Here is a 14,127-nt window from a genome sequence, read left to right on the forward strand (position 1 = left end):
AGAAATTTATTTGAATAAAATTTTATCACTGCAATGTACCAAAAAGGGGATAAAAACGGGAAAATACATTTTATTTCAAATTATTAAGCCAGTTTTGATAAAATGTTTAATATTGATTTCTGGATTATTCATACAAAGAGAGGGACTTTGGTACTTTTTTTACTCGAACGATACTTTTTGCTTGAAATAAAGCTTATATGGATCTTATTGTGTGGAAATCCACAAGTGGTACTTTTTTTCCACATGAAATTAAGCATATATGGTACTTTTTCTTTATTCAATGGTACTTTTTAAATTGTTTATAACCAATGATCCTAGAAACATGAAATAAAGCTTATTTGGAGCCGATTGAATGGAAATCCACAAGTGGCTGCTTTTAGTACTTTTTCTATATTCTAATGGTACTTTTTGAATTTTCTATAATAATGGTCATAAGTGAGTGAGAATTCGAGGCGGGACTTTATGGTACTTTTTCCTTATTCTGATGGTACTTTTTAATTTTTTTATAACATTGGACCTAGAAACATGAAATTAAGCATATGTACAGTGGTGGCCAGGAATTTAAGACAAAAATTGTTTGCTAAATTTCATGTAATTATCAATTATTTTTTCAAATAATTCCACAAATATGTATGCATGACGACTGTTTTAACACACAAGTGTGTTTTATTCGACTGTGTCAATTCATACATAATCACCATGAAATTTTTCTACAACTTGACCAAAAAATTTTTTTTTTAAATAAACATATTTTCTCACATTTATATCATTATAATTTTATTATTATAAAATATTCGGACCAAATTTCGTATTTTTAGTTCCATTAGTTTCGGTCATATCATCTTATTAACAGCGGATGTTCGCTGAGGTGGGTCAACGTATTTCCACATATCTTTGTCCATATATGTTTTACCGATTTTTCCAAACATTTTTCAGAAAATAGAAACATTAATAATAAATTTCATACCCTTAGAGGTCCTTTTATTTTGGCTCTATCGCACTTAAAATTCAGTTGATGGAAAAAATTCAAGTATTTGTCTTAAATTGGTGGTCACCACTGTATATGGTCCTAAGTGAGTGAGAATTCCAGGTGGAGACTTTAGGTACTTTTTCTTTACTCGAATCGTACTTTTTGTAAATTCTTCACCAATGAACATAAAACATGAAATAAAGCTTATATGAACCTGAGCGAGTGGGAATCTACAAGTGGGAGTTTGTTGTACTTTTTGAATTTTCTATAATAATGGAAATAGCTTAATTCAATTTAATAGGAATCAGATGGAATAGGACGATGAAATATTTTGAAAATTATGTACAAACGTTATTTGCTAATCAAATAATTTGGTAAGTTAAGATATCTCATGCTACTTTTATTTTAATATTATAATATATGCTAACGAAGTAGCCGGTAATATGCTAGTATTAAAATATATTTTCTGCTGATATTTATAGCGTTCAAAAACAGCGGATCAATCAACTTCAAACCATTTATATAACCTGGACCACCATAGTGGGGAGGGTATATTGTATAAAAACCTTTATCTGGTTCACCGGATTTGGTTAATAAAATAAAATTTTTATACATTGCAATAAACTTATTTATTGAGAGCTAAAAATTTTTTTCTTATATCCACTACCAAAAATATGTTGGGTATATTGATTTTGTTATAACATTCGTAACAATAGCTATATCCATCTGTTGAAGATATATATTGAACTAAACAAAATTAGCACAATGATTTATTACTAATAGCTACATTATGTGTCCAAAACTTAACAAAATGGGTTGATCCGGTAGAATTTTTCGAATTCCGTGCGCTTGTTATATTGATAATGGGTTTTGTTTTTTAATAACTAGAAAGTATAAAAAAAACCGGGCATTTTGAAATGCATATTTTATATCTTCAGTGCATAATTATCTATAAATGTATATTTCTGTGAATATTTTTAATTTTATATTATTTTTTTTTTCCTTTTTCTTAGTGTATATACACAAAATAACACATAAGTACTGAGTTCTCCAACTCTGCTAATAAGCAGTGATGTGGTGGTAGTCACAGTCGTCGTACTTAGTTGTAGTCGTCTACCACGTTTATACAGATTATTAAACATCTTAAGAAGCTCAAATCATGACATGGTTACCCATTTCTATCTAGACAATCGTATTGTTGGTAAGAGATCATGCTCCAAATGATCATACGTGAACAGCACATACATATGGTTGTGTGTTGAATGCGCCGCATCGCTTGGCGGTGGTGGTAATCACTAAAGAGACACATTAATATGGTAATGCGCATGCCAACCGCCAGCGCTTGAAGATTTATGATATCACAAAATGCTTTATGATGTGTCCCTTTGACTAATTTATGTATAATTTTATATGTATGTTTGTATGCTTGTTTGTACACATCTAAATACTAGTTATAAAAACATATAAATAAAATAATAATATATTTAAAATAAATTTATATGGGAATTCAATTTAATTCTGGTTAAAATGTGCTGCTGCTGATGATGGTATTTATGCTTTGGACTACAAAAATAGATTTATGAGTTTCTATTTGCTTTGATTCTGTTCTTTTTGGAAAAAACTGATAAATTCAAGTTCAGTTTTTTTTTTGGGGGGAACTTGTTTAAAAATATTGCAGTGTTTCTACGGAAAAACATTGTTAGGTTTTAAAGTTTAAACTGACCTATATGATTTTTATGAAATTGTATAAAGATCGTGCACTATTCGAGTATAATTTTGATCGAATAAAAGTTTATTAGGTTTTTCTTATTCGAATAATTCAATAAAAAATGTTAAATATAAACTAAAACTATTTACTTATTCTACTTAAGAAAATATATTTTTCGTAGATTATTTGAATAATTTATAAACGAAAGAAAGACCCACGGCACACAGTGCGGGAAAATGAAAAAAAAGAAATAAATTTGTAACTTCTAAACGGATAGTTCGATTTTAATAAAATTACCCACAACAATAGTGAAGGTGTAGCTGAGTTTAAGTTTTTAATATGGACTTTAAACACCAAACGGGGGCGAAGCCTCAATGCGCCAAAGTGGGTTATCTCAGGTATATGGAAATTTAAAGATGATGAAAAATGTTTGTTCTCGAAAATTTTTTAAATATCGTCCTCTCAATAAAAAAAATAGAGTATATGCTTATACCATTATTTTTTTATTTCATAATAAGAATCTACATAACTGATGGACAAAATTTGTTGAAATTCTACTTCCACAAGTTCAAAAGTTCAATTGAAATATTACTTTTGTTCAGGATGTCTACTAACACAAAAATTTTAAACTCAATTATTTCGAAATGGCAAAAAAATTATACGCATTCTATGTAGATATTCGCATCTGAAAATTTGTCTGGATGTTTGCTAATAGCGAAATTAAATTTCACCCTATTTTGTTCAAATATACATATGTATTAAGGTGGAGCGATAATGTATGAAATTTTTTTTATTTTTTGTTTTCAATGGAATAGCGATATAAAGTTGCCTTTTAATGAGTAAGTTAAACGTACGAAAGATTACTTACCTATTTTGATGTTTTGAGGTGCCCCAACATAATTGTAAATAAAAAATTTTACTATTTTTCATATGGTCATTAAACAACCTTATACTTTATAAACTTTAGTTTATGTTGAATATAAATATTTTTTTGTATTGTTAGGTAAATATAATTATAACCAATAATTAAAAAAAAAACACATTTTTACATGAAAAACTAAATTCATACTTCATACGTTTTACAACCCACATATGCTAAAGTGGGTATTTTTATACCCAATCCACAAAATCGTACTTGTAGCTTAGGAAAGTGGGCCTAATCACTTGGTTATTTTTTTTACTGATACAGGTCATCCAAGACTACAAGACATAAGGAGGACATTGGGGATTTTCACTCCCCCCGTTTTCTAGAGCCATTTATTTTTGTATTATTATAATGATGTGGGGGCACCTCTATATATTCGATCCACCAAATGAAATTTTTTGTGTATATTTAGGAGTTAAAAAAGCAATTCCAGGTATTCCAAAGCGATTACGAAAATAAATATCGCATATTGTTTAATTAACAACAAAGTATCATCATAAATAGTCATAAGAAAGAATTATTTATTCGGTAATTCGGACATCAGTTTCCATTACATTGTGCACTCTATAATCCGGATTGATTGCATATTTATAACTTTATAATCCGGATGCTTCACGAATTGCGTAATTTAGCTTTGGAAAAAAGTTGAAACAGTTCTCGACAAACAAAATTGAATGACTATTTTACCAAGCAAAATAATTAGCTTTAATATTTTTATTGTTATTTTCATGACTTGTAGAATTGAAATATTCTACAGTTTCAGTTTTTGCACTTTTTTCGAAATTCCTTTAGCCACATCGATTTTCTTAATCTAATCTAAAAACCAAGAATTTTGATGTATAACACTTAAATATTGAAGAACGGGAAGTGGTCTCTCAAATCGTTTTTTCGTTTGTTTAGGCAAAATGCACTTTTTCCAAAAAAATTAAAAAATCTTGCTTTAGTAATTTGCCTCTAATCCAAGCAGTTCTTAACGGATTTGAACCTAATTACATGCATTATAAAGCTAAATAAATTTCCTAAATGTTTTTTTAAAGAAAAATTGCCATTTTGTTCGACGGTTTTTTATTCATAACATTACAAATTCTGATTTTCAAATACAAACATATCATTTTTTTTTTTAATTTTTGCTTACCTTTTCTTATATAAAACTTGAACTTTATATTCTGTAAATGCAGTATAGTAGGAAAGTAACAAGAGATTGTGTTTTTATTTTTTAAAAATTGCTAAAATTGTACTTTTGTAATATTTTTGAAGAACGGAGTTTTAATGTGACATATTTCTGAATCTAATTGAGATTTTTTTTTGTAAGTACAAAAATTAACTTAACTAAACAAAAAAATATAGCTCGGAATAAATGTTGATCAAATTGTTTCTAATATTAACAATCCTATTAAAATTTTGATATTTTTAGTTTTAGAAACTTAATAAGTATGTCATTTATAATAAAATGTCATATATAATAATAGGGAACACATCGGGGTTTCCAAAGCTGCTTTCCGTTTTCTGATCCAAGCTTTGGGATTTTAGAACATGTGGCCCAAAGTTGAAATTGCGATAAAAATAAATATACGTTACAGAAACATATAAAGCTGTTATACGTTCTTAAAGAAAGTTTTTTTATAGCAAAGAAAGAGTTAAGTCACATTTTCGCCCAAAAAACAGTAAAAATCGACTATTTTTCAATTTTTAAATTGAAAATCGTTTATTTTTCGATCCATAATTGATATTGCTCTGAGATCATTTGTATATTTTTTTTGGCAATTTAGTTGTCAAAGTAACAAACAAAATTCGAGTCCATTCGGTCCAAAAGTACGACCTATATTTTTAAAAAAGCGAACCAAGGTATGGAAAAATTTCAGTTTTGAAATACATACCTATAACTCAGAAATTATAAGAGCTAAATAGCACTATTCGACTTAATACGTAGCATGTAGCAATACGTAGCACGCGCTCGACCTAGTCGAGCGCTTTCCAAAAATATAAAAATATAAAAATTTCCAAATGATCAATTATTTAATTAAACAATTTGCGATTTAAATTTGTGGTTGAAATTTAATGAATAAACCAATAACTAAAACTAGTATTATATATATAGTAACATAGTTACGGTCAATTCCATTTGATTCAGATAATAATTTTGAAATTTTTACAAAATAAAATGGACCAGCACTTTTGTATTTTATGTTAAGCTACGTATACTTTATTGGATATTCTATGTTTTCTACATATAAAAATGTATTGTTTAAATTTTGAAAATGTCAATGTCGGTTAACAGAAAACCAGGTTTTCTAAAAAAGGTCAATTTTCGGTTAACCGACAAACCGGTTTTTTAAAAAGTCGATTTTTTATAAACACTAGTATGCCCCTCGGCACGGTCAAGAGAGTCAAAAATCTATAAAATACCATTTTTGGGATTTTTGAAAAGTTTTTTGGGAATTGTGGGATTTTCATTCAAAGACAGATAAACTATTTTTTTGCTAACTTCTGTTATTAAACATGAATAGTAAATCTACGTTTCCGCATACACCGTAATCGGCACCGAAAACGAAATTCCATACATTTGCACCGAAAAAATGTTCTGAAACGAACTTTTTTTCGGTGCAAATGTATGGAATTTCGTTTTCGGTGCCGTATGCGGAAACGTAGCTTAAGGCATTTTTTGATTAAAATAATTTTGAAACGTTTGAATTGTAGTTTTGAATACATTTAAAATGATTTGGATCAAAAAAAAATAAAATTTTACTCATTCAAGTGTGTCTTACTGGAAAATAAATGGCCGAATATTTAATAACTCAGATATAATTTAATTTAAAATTGGAGAACTTTCTAAGCAAATAAAGAAATAGTAATAGACTTATTTTAAATAGTGTAAAATCCGTTTTACTAGGAATAGTTGTGGATTATCAATGAAAGGAATCTTCAAAATGTTTACATAAAGAGACTAAACGCCCACCCATGTTTCAACAAGTTTTTTCCTTTTATTTTTGTGAAACCATTAAATCATCGATTTTTAACTCGTTCGAAATTGTTATTCACCAATTGACCTTTAAAATGTAACACTTAATTGTGTTGAGAGAAAATCTGAAAAAATATAAATCAATTACGAATTATAGTTAAAAAGGGTTGGTTGCACATGGTAAAAACAATTGTGCCACATACGAAATGTTTCTCAACACATGTAAATGAGTATTTGCCTTTTTCCTGTTACACATTCTCTCAAACATGTAGCAGTATTTAATAGCAAAAACAAAAAACAATAATGGATTATTTTTCTATTCGCATTGTAAAAACAAATTTTAAAAATACACTCAACTTTCACGTAATTCCTAGACAATGTCTACATATTATGAATATGTTTCTCGTAACGTTCAATCTAATTTAATGCTTACGGCAGAGAGCTAGTATGCCTTCCATAGGACGTTTGTATGTATAAACGAATAAATGTGTTCAGAGTCATTAATTTTCAATGATTCCAAAAATATGTGTCAGAGTTAAAAGACAGACAGACGGAAATTCGTATTTTGCTATTGTATATTTATTTGCTACGAATTGTGGCATGCTTTCGTCAAAAATATTCAAATTAGTTGTGCTTTACTTGCTGTCATTTCCCCACCCAGCTGAGGCGACAAACACAAAGTTGTTTTCTAACCTTATTATGTTTTTCGTAAAAGAATTTACATTTGTAATTTATTAGTTTATTTATTTTTGCAGCAGTCTTAGAATATACACTTTATACTTGTGTTACAAGACTTATTAACTGCCCAATTCACAACGAGTGCAAAGTAGGGGAATTTAAAAAAAAGAGAAAATAAATCTGTAATTTCTAAACGTATAGTCCGATTTTAATAAAAATTTCATTGGTATTACTAGTGGAAATTAAAGCCCTATTATATATTAATGTTTAGGAATTGTATCTTCTTTTCAAAAATTCGTTGAAGACATTATACAAAAACAAGGAAAAACGTTTTCAGTTGAGATTTTTGAGATCAAAATCGACTTTTTGCGAAAAAAAAAGACTGTTTTATTGTAGAAAATTCATTTCTGCGGTATCAGAAACCATGTTTGTTCTACGATTTTTTTGAAAATATACCGTTATTTTTATGTTAACCCCGAAAATCGCCTTTTTGACCCTTAATACCAACAGATTATGCTTGACAATGTTCCGCAAATTTATCCAGGAGTGTTAGGTCCACATTTTTTCTTAATGTACCAACATCCAACAAAGATAGCTATTTTTCTCAAATCATTCGAAATAAAAAATTAAAAATAAAAAATATTTGAGTTTTTTTTTTTGCAAAATCAAAAACTTTTTTACATTTTTTCAATTTCTCAAAAAAAGTCAAAAATTTTTTATTTTTAATTTTTTTTTCAAAAGATAGATGAAATAGCTATCTAAGCTATAACAAATTTTGCTAAGTGCAATAGGTAATAAGTTACATGGATGAGAAAAAACACCTGTTTGGCCAAAACGTAAAGTTTTGACTCCTTCTAACTCAGGAAGTTATTGACCGATCCTGTTGAAGAATTTTATATAAACTACTATCCAATTGAAATAACCTTGCTGCATATTTCATTCCGATCGCAAGACATCGGTTTTAACAATTTGTTCACTTCATATGAAATCCCCCATATAGGTACAGTAGACCGTAACTCAAAAAAAAATAATCCCCGTTTACCCCTAATATAAAGTATTTCTGCAAGACAGTTACGAAAAAATATTTTTTTAAATTTTTTGTTATATTTTTGTCATTTTCCTTCGGATCTTAATGTATGATATATCAATGTTTTTGTCCCGAGAAGACAAATGTTTTTCTCTAAGGTTAGCAAAAGTTTAGTGATTTCTAGCGAACTTTAATTTTCTAACTTACGGGGGTACACTAGGTTTGTAGGAACAGAGATCTGGTTTATAAATACTAGAACGGGATACTTAACGCCAATGGCTCTTAGAGCCGTTTAAAGATTTTTCAATTGTTATGATCTATTCACATCGCTATCATACATCAAGCTCGGTTCACCATGTGAAAAATCGAAAAATGATACAAATATGTTCGCTTGTTATACCCTTCACCTTCGTGAGAAGAGTATATATAAGTTTGTCATTCCGTTTGTAATTTCTACATTTTTCATTTCCGACGCTATATAGTGTTTATATTCTGGATCCTTATAGATAGCGGAATCGATTAAGCCATGTCCGTCTGTCTGTCTGTCGAAATCAATTTTCTGAAGACCCCAGATATCTTTGAGATCCAAATCTTCAATAATTCTGTCAGACATGCTTTCGAGAATTTTGCTATTTAAAATCAGCAAAACCGGTCCACAAATGGCTGAGATATGAGGAAAAAACCAAGACAACCTCGATTTTTGACCTATTTTTTTACCTATGTATATCTGGATTACTAAGACATTAATATAGACAATATCGATATCTAATGATAGATATTTCAAAGACATTTGCAACGACGTATATAAGACCATAGTAAATTGGACCTACAATGGGTCAAAATCGGAAAAAAAAATTTTAATACGAATTTTTTTTTTCACAAAAAAAATTGAAAAAACAAAAAAAAAATTTTTAAATTTAAAAAAAAGAAATTTTAAAATTTTAAAAAAAAAATTTAGAATTTAAAAAAAAAAAAATTAAAAAATTAAAAAAACAACTGGAAAAAAAATAAATTTTGTTTACCTAAAAATATTTAAAATGTTGAAGTATAATTTGGTGAAGGGTATATAAGATTCGGCACAGCCGAATATAGCAATCTTACTTGTTTTTTTTTAAATGGCACAAAAACGGCTTAAGAGTTTTGTTCGAAACTTTGCACACCGGTCAAGAATATATAAATTTTTTAGTTCCGCTTAACAATCCCATGCTTAGTTTCTGAGATATTCATTGCGAAATGCCAAAAAAGCCAAGAATTTTGCATTTTTTCAGTTTTTTTTTAAATTTTTTCTATTTGTGTCCGAACAAAACATTTTATCGTCAATCGGTTCGGAGGAATTTTAGATATTGAAGCTCCAAACTAGAACGAGTAATTTATGCATAAAAGACTTTATTCATTTTAGTGATATTTGAAATATAAAGTTGTGATTTTTCGATTTTCACATAATTTATGCAGCATTTTTTTTTCAGTTTACTTATAAATTTTTTATCTTCAACGAAAGATTGCTATTCCAGCTAAGTATCCCAGAATTCAGTTGAAAAATTAAAATCGCAAATACCATCCTACATTTCACACAACGTATAAATGAGAGAAACCCTAATGTCCGTTTGAGATAGCCGAACGTATACCCCAATGAATAGAAGTAATTTGGTATAAATATCTTTAAGTTGGAAAAAACTTTTTTTTGATATATTGCTAATTATACGATAACATATTTATTTATAAATGTTTTTGAATAAAATTTTACATTAGTATAGAATTTTTAGTTCAAAATGAAATTTTTGAAAAAAAGTTTGACGTTTGTCATTGCAAATCCAACAATTACCAAACAAACTTTTCAAAAATTCCAAAAAGTCGATTTTTTATATTTTTTGCAATTTTTAAGCGAGGAGAAAAATTTCCTTTCAAATAATTCAGAATATATGTATTCTACATACAATTTGACTTAGTATGTATTTTTAAGTTTTTTATAAATCCGGAATGAATTATCTCTTAAAAATTGAAATTGGAGCCTTGTAACCCCAGATATTTCATAAAATCTATTTTCAGAACTTAAATTAGATAAAACAATGCCTATATCCATTTTTTCAAAATTTTTTTATTTAATTTACTAAAGCGTAAGTAGAGGATTAGTTGTATTCATATTGAGTTTTTGGCCAACAAAGCACATGTTTTTAGCAATTTCCTTTTTTTTCTATAGCTTTTGCATGTTTGCTTTAGAATGTTAAAAAAAATTCTATTAAATTAATGATCAAGGTCGTTGTCAAAATTGACAGTTACAAGTTCAATTACTTTTAAACAAAATTGAAAATATTGATTTCTTGGCTCAAATTTAAATAAAATAAACCAAAAAAATTGTAAGTAAGAAGTTAAAGTAAATAATCAATATAAAGGAACTTTAACTGCCAAAGGACTACTGTCATTGCGTTTAATGATTATGTGGAAACGAATAACCCGGTTTTATTTCAAATGTAATGAATATTTTTATACTTTAATCATTCGAAAACAAATCAAACACATTCCGAAAGATTTTTTTTAATAAGTTATTAATAAAAGTAATGGATAAATATGTATCATATGCAATTGTGTGAATTTTAGTGAAACAGTATACATTAAAGTAACATTTATATTAAAGTATCTAATAACATTTAAAAACAAAATTTAATTTTCAAAAACATTAACATTATATATTTGCGCCATCTCTATGTCAAATGAATAACTTTCATGTTGACATTTTTCAGTTGCAAAAATCTAATTAGAATAAATCAGTGCAATAAAATTGCGTGCAAAAGAAATGCATCCGTTTCTAGTTGGAATGTGCAAGAGGAAGTGTTGTGAAAATGTGAGCGGCGAATATGTCTTAACACAGACAAAATCCACCCTTACAGATGTGAAAAGGGTGGGTCGATAATACCGTTCTTCGTTCAGTTTCAAGTCATCTGCATTGTTGCAGGACTTTATGAAACTATTTTCTTTGTGTGAGGATGTGTGAGTGAATAATCATATGTTGATAAGATAAAATGATACGTTGAATTGCAACATGTTGCAAAGGTTTTTCTACATATATAATAATGTTTATGAACGAGTATGTTATTATGAAGATAATTGTCTATGTTTTTATACATAAATAAAGGATATTTCACTAAGAGCTTCCTATCATTAAATTTAATAAAATAAAGTTTGAAGGGCCAATCGATTCCATTATGAATGGAATATAACATCGTGCAAATATCCGCAGCAGTATAACTAGTTGAAATGTCTCATTTCCATGACTATGGCGCTTAAATCAGGCTGAATTTGACCGCTATGCTTTGTAGCTTATGTCTCACGGGGACAAATCAGCCCTTCCATGTAAATTCTACTTCTTTTTTGCATCTTTGGAGTTCATATTTTGAGAAATTTCCAAAAATTTGGGAATATTCATGCTAAAGGAATTTTTAGAAGTAGCAGCCCGATTTGAGGTTTTCCTTTCCAAAAATAGAAAAGTAAGAGTTATCTTCAAAAATATTTTTTTAATTATGTTTTTTGTTTGTTTTTATTCTAACCTTACGAAATGAGGTTCAAATAATGGTAAAGGGGTGCAAAATTGTTCATTAAGTATTTTTTTCGAATTCCCATAAAATTTTTTAACTAAAATTTCAATTGTTAATTTTAGTTGTTTAATGCAATTTTTTGTCATTTTATTATTAATGCATTTTAAATTACACAGGGCAACACACAAATATGGTCTAAATAGTAAATTCTATGGAGAGGTTTTTTTTTAAAAAAATGTTTAAGTAAAATTGTGAATTTTTTTAGACGTCACTCCACATAAACTTCGAATTAATTCACAATTAAGTGAACTCGCCCATTTTCACATAATTTTATGTGCTTATTTTGAGCTTGTTTCGTTATTGTACAAAAACAAAACACATGTAAAATTTCCGCTCAAAGTAAGCAAATGAATTTTTGTGAACATGAGCGAATTCACTTAATTGTGAATAAATTCGAAAAAAATCCATCGATTTTTATGATCGCTATATCATTTTGTTCCTATTATATGTGTCTTTACGATAAAGTCATAAATATGAACAATTTCTACCGTTTCTAAAACAAAAAATTTGCTATTTTCACGTAAAAAATATATTTTTTGCTTCAATTTGTTATTATAACTCCGAAACTACTGATCCGATTGAAACGCAATATATAAACGGATTAAAGGTAAATCCCAACTTTTCTAAGTTTATTTTAATAACATCGTACTAACCATTTTTGAGTCATCATTAATTATGTGGAGAACAAAAATTTATATAACAAAATTTATAATTTTACTTAAAAATTTTTAAAATAAAAATTCGCATAAAATGTTTCCTATCCAAGCAAAAGTCTAGAAATTTGGTGCATACAAAGAAAGAACGCATGCCGAGTTTCAATTAAATTGGCCACACCCACCGACCATGAAATCCAAACATAGATCAGAATTATTTTGATATTTCGTTTATCATTCGACAAAAAATTTTAAGTTTTCATCCTGTTCCGAAAACTTCCGAAAACTATATTTCTCTACAAAACCGCATCATTTGATTTTTGAAATGGAGTGGTCGAAAAATAGAGGTTTTGCCACCAAAATCCGTTTGTGTGCACGGCCGAAACCCTACAAAGCAAGAAGTCTTTACTGAGCTTAGCTGGTTTTTATATACCCCAAAATACATCCGATTTGGGATTTTATAACCCCAAAGGAATTTTTATCAATTCTGGCATTAATAAAGGCAGTGCTATTTGAATTTTGGTCAAACAATTTAAAAATTAAGGAATTATTTGCGGGTTTAGTTCGCCAGAAAAAGTTGCCGAAACCATAACACTGCCTTTTATCAAAATTGCATTTAGATAATTGAATCTAATTCGACTCCAAATCATACCAATAACATTTTTTTCTTCAGATGAACAAAAATTAATTTTGACGGATGAAGTCATGCTATATGCATGATTTCAGCTGCAGATTAGATTGTCGAATCGCTATTTCAATGTAGGGAGTGTTATGGTTTTTGCAAGTTTTTCTGCTTTTGTAAAAACAAGGATATGTTTTGTTCCAATAAGATATAATTTAATATCTGTTTTAATTTTTTCAAAAGCTGAAGAAAATTATTTTTTTCCCGCATTTCCAAAATTCAGAGCCGAATGGTAAAATATAAATAAGTTTTAATACATTAAGGGCCATTATTACAACTTTCCGTTATAGTTAAAGTTACCTTTAAGGGTAGCTTTTTCTATTGCTTAAAGTTTTTTTTTTTTTTTTTTTTTTCATAATTTATTTATTGTATCTTCATTATTTAATGAACTAACAATAAGTGGTTCAAATCTTATATCTAATATTATTATTTAATTAGTCCAGCCAGTGCCGGACGAAAAAATTTTGTGTTCATGGTTGTTTTGGTTAAATTGGCATTCTTCCTTCTAGATTAGGTCTGTTGTGTCCCTCCTTCTTAATCGAGTGTGGCCACGGTTATCTAATATGTTGCGGGCCAGCGGGTTTGGGTGAACTTCAAGTTTTTTTTAAATATTTTTGTACGTTTTTCGAGATTTCAGTTTTTACAATGGGCACGTTTAGATCTTTGTGTATATTCGCGTTTTTGATATACCAGGGGGCAGCTATGATCATTCTCAGAAACTTGTTTTGGCGTCTTTGGATTTTTTCTACATTTGACGCTGAGGCCGTGCCCCATAACTGTATGCCATAACACCATATTGGTTTTATGATCATGTTATAAAGTAGAAGTTTACAATCTAAACTAAGCGTGGAGTTTCTGCCAATAAGCCAATTAATTTGAATTGATTTCAATTTCACTTGAGTCAACTTTGCATCTATATGACTTTTCCATGTAAG

Source organism: Calliphora vicina, chromosome 1 (genome assembly GCF_958450345.1).
Source record: "Calliphora vicina chromosome 1, idCalVici1.1, whole genome shotgun sequence".
Classification (NCBI taxonomy): Eukaryota; Metazoa; Arthropoda; class Insecta; order Diptera; family Calliphoridae; genus Calliphora; species Calliphora vicina.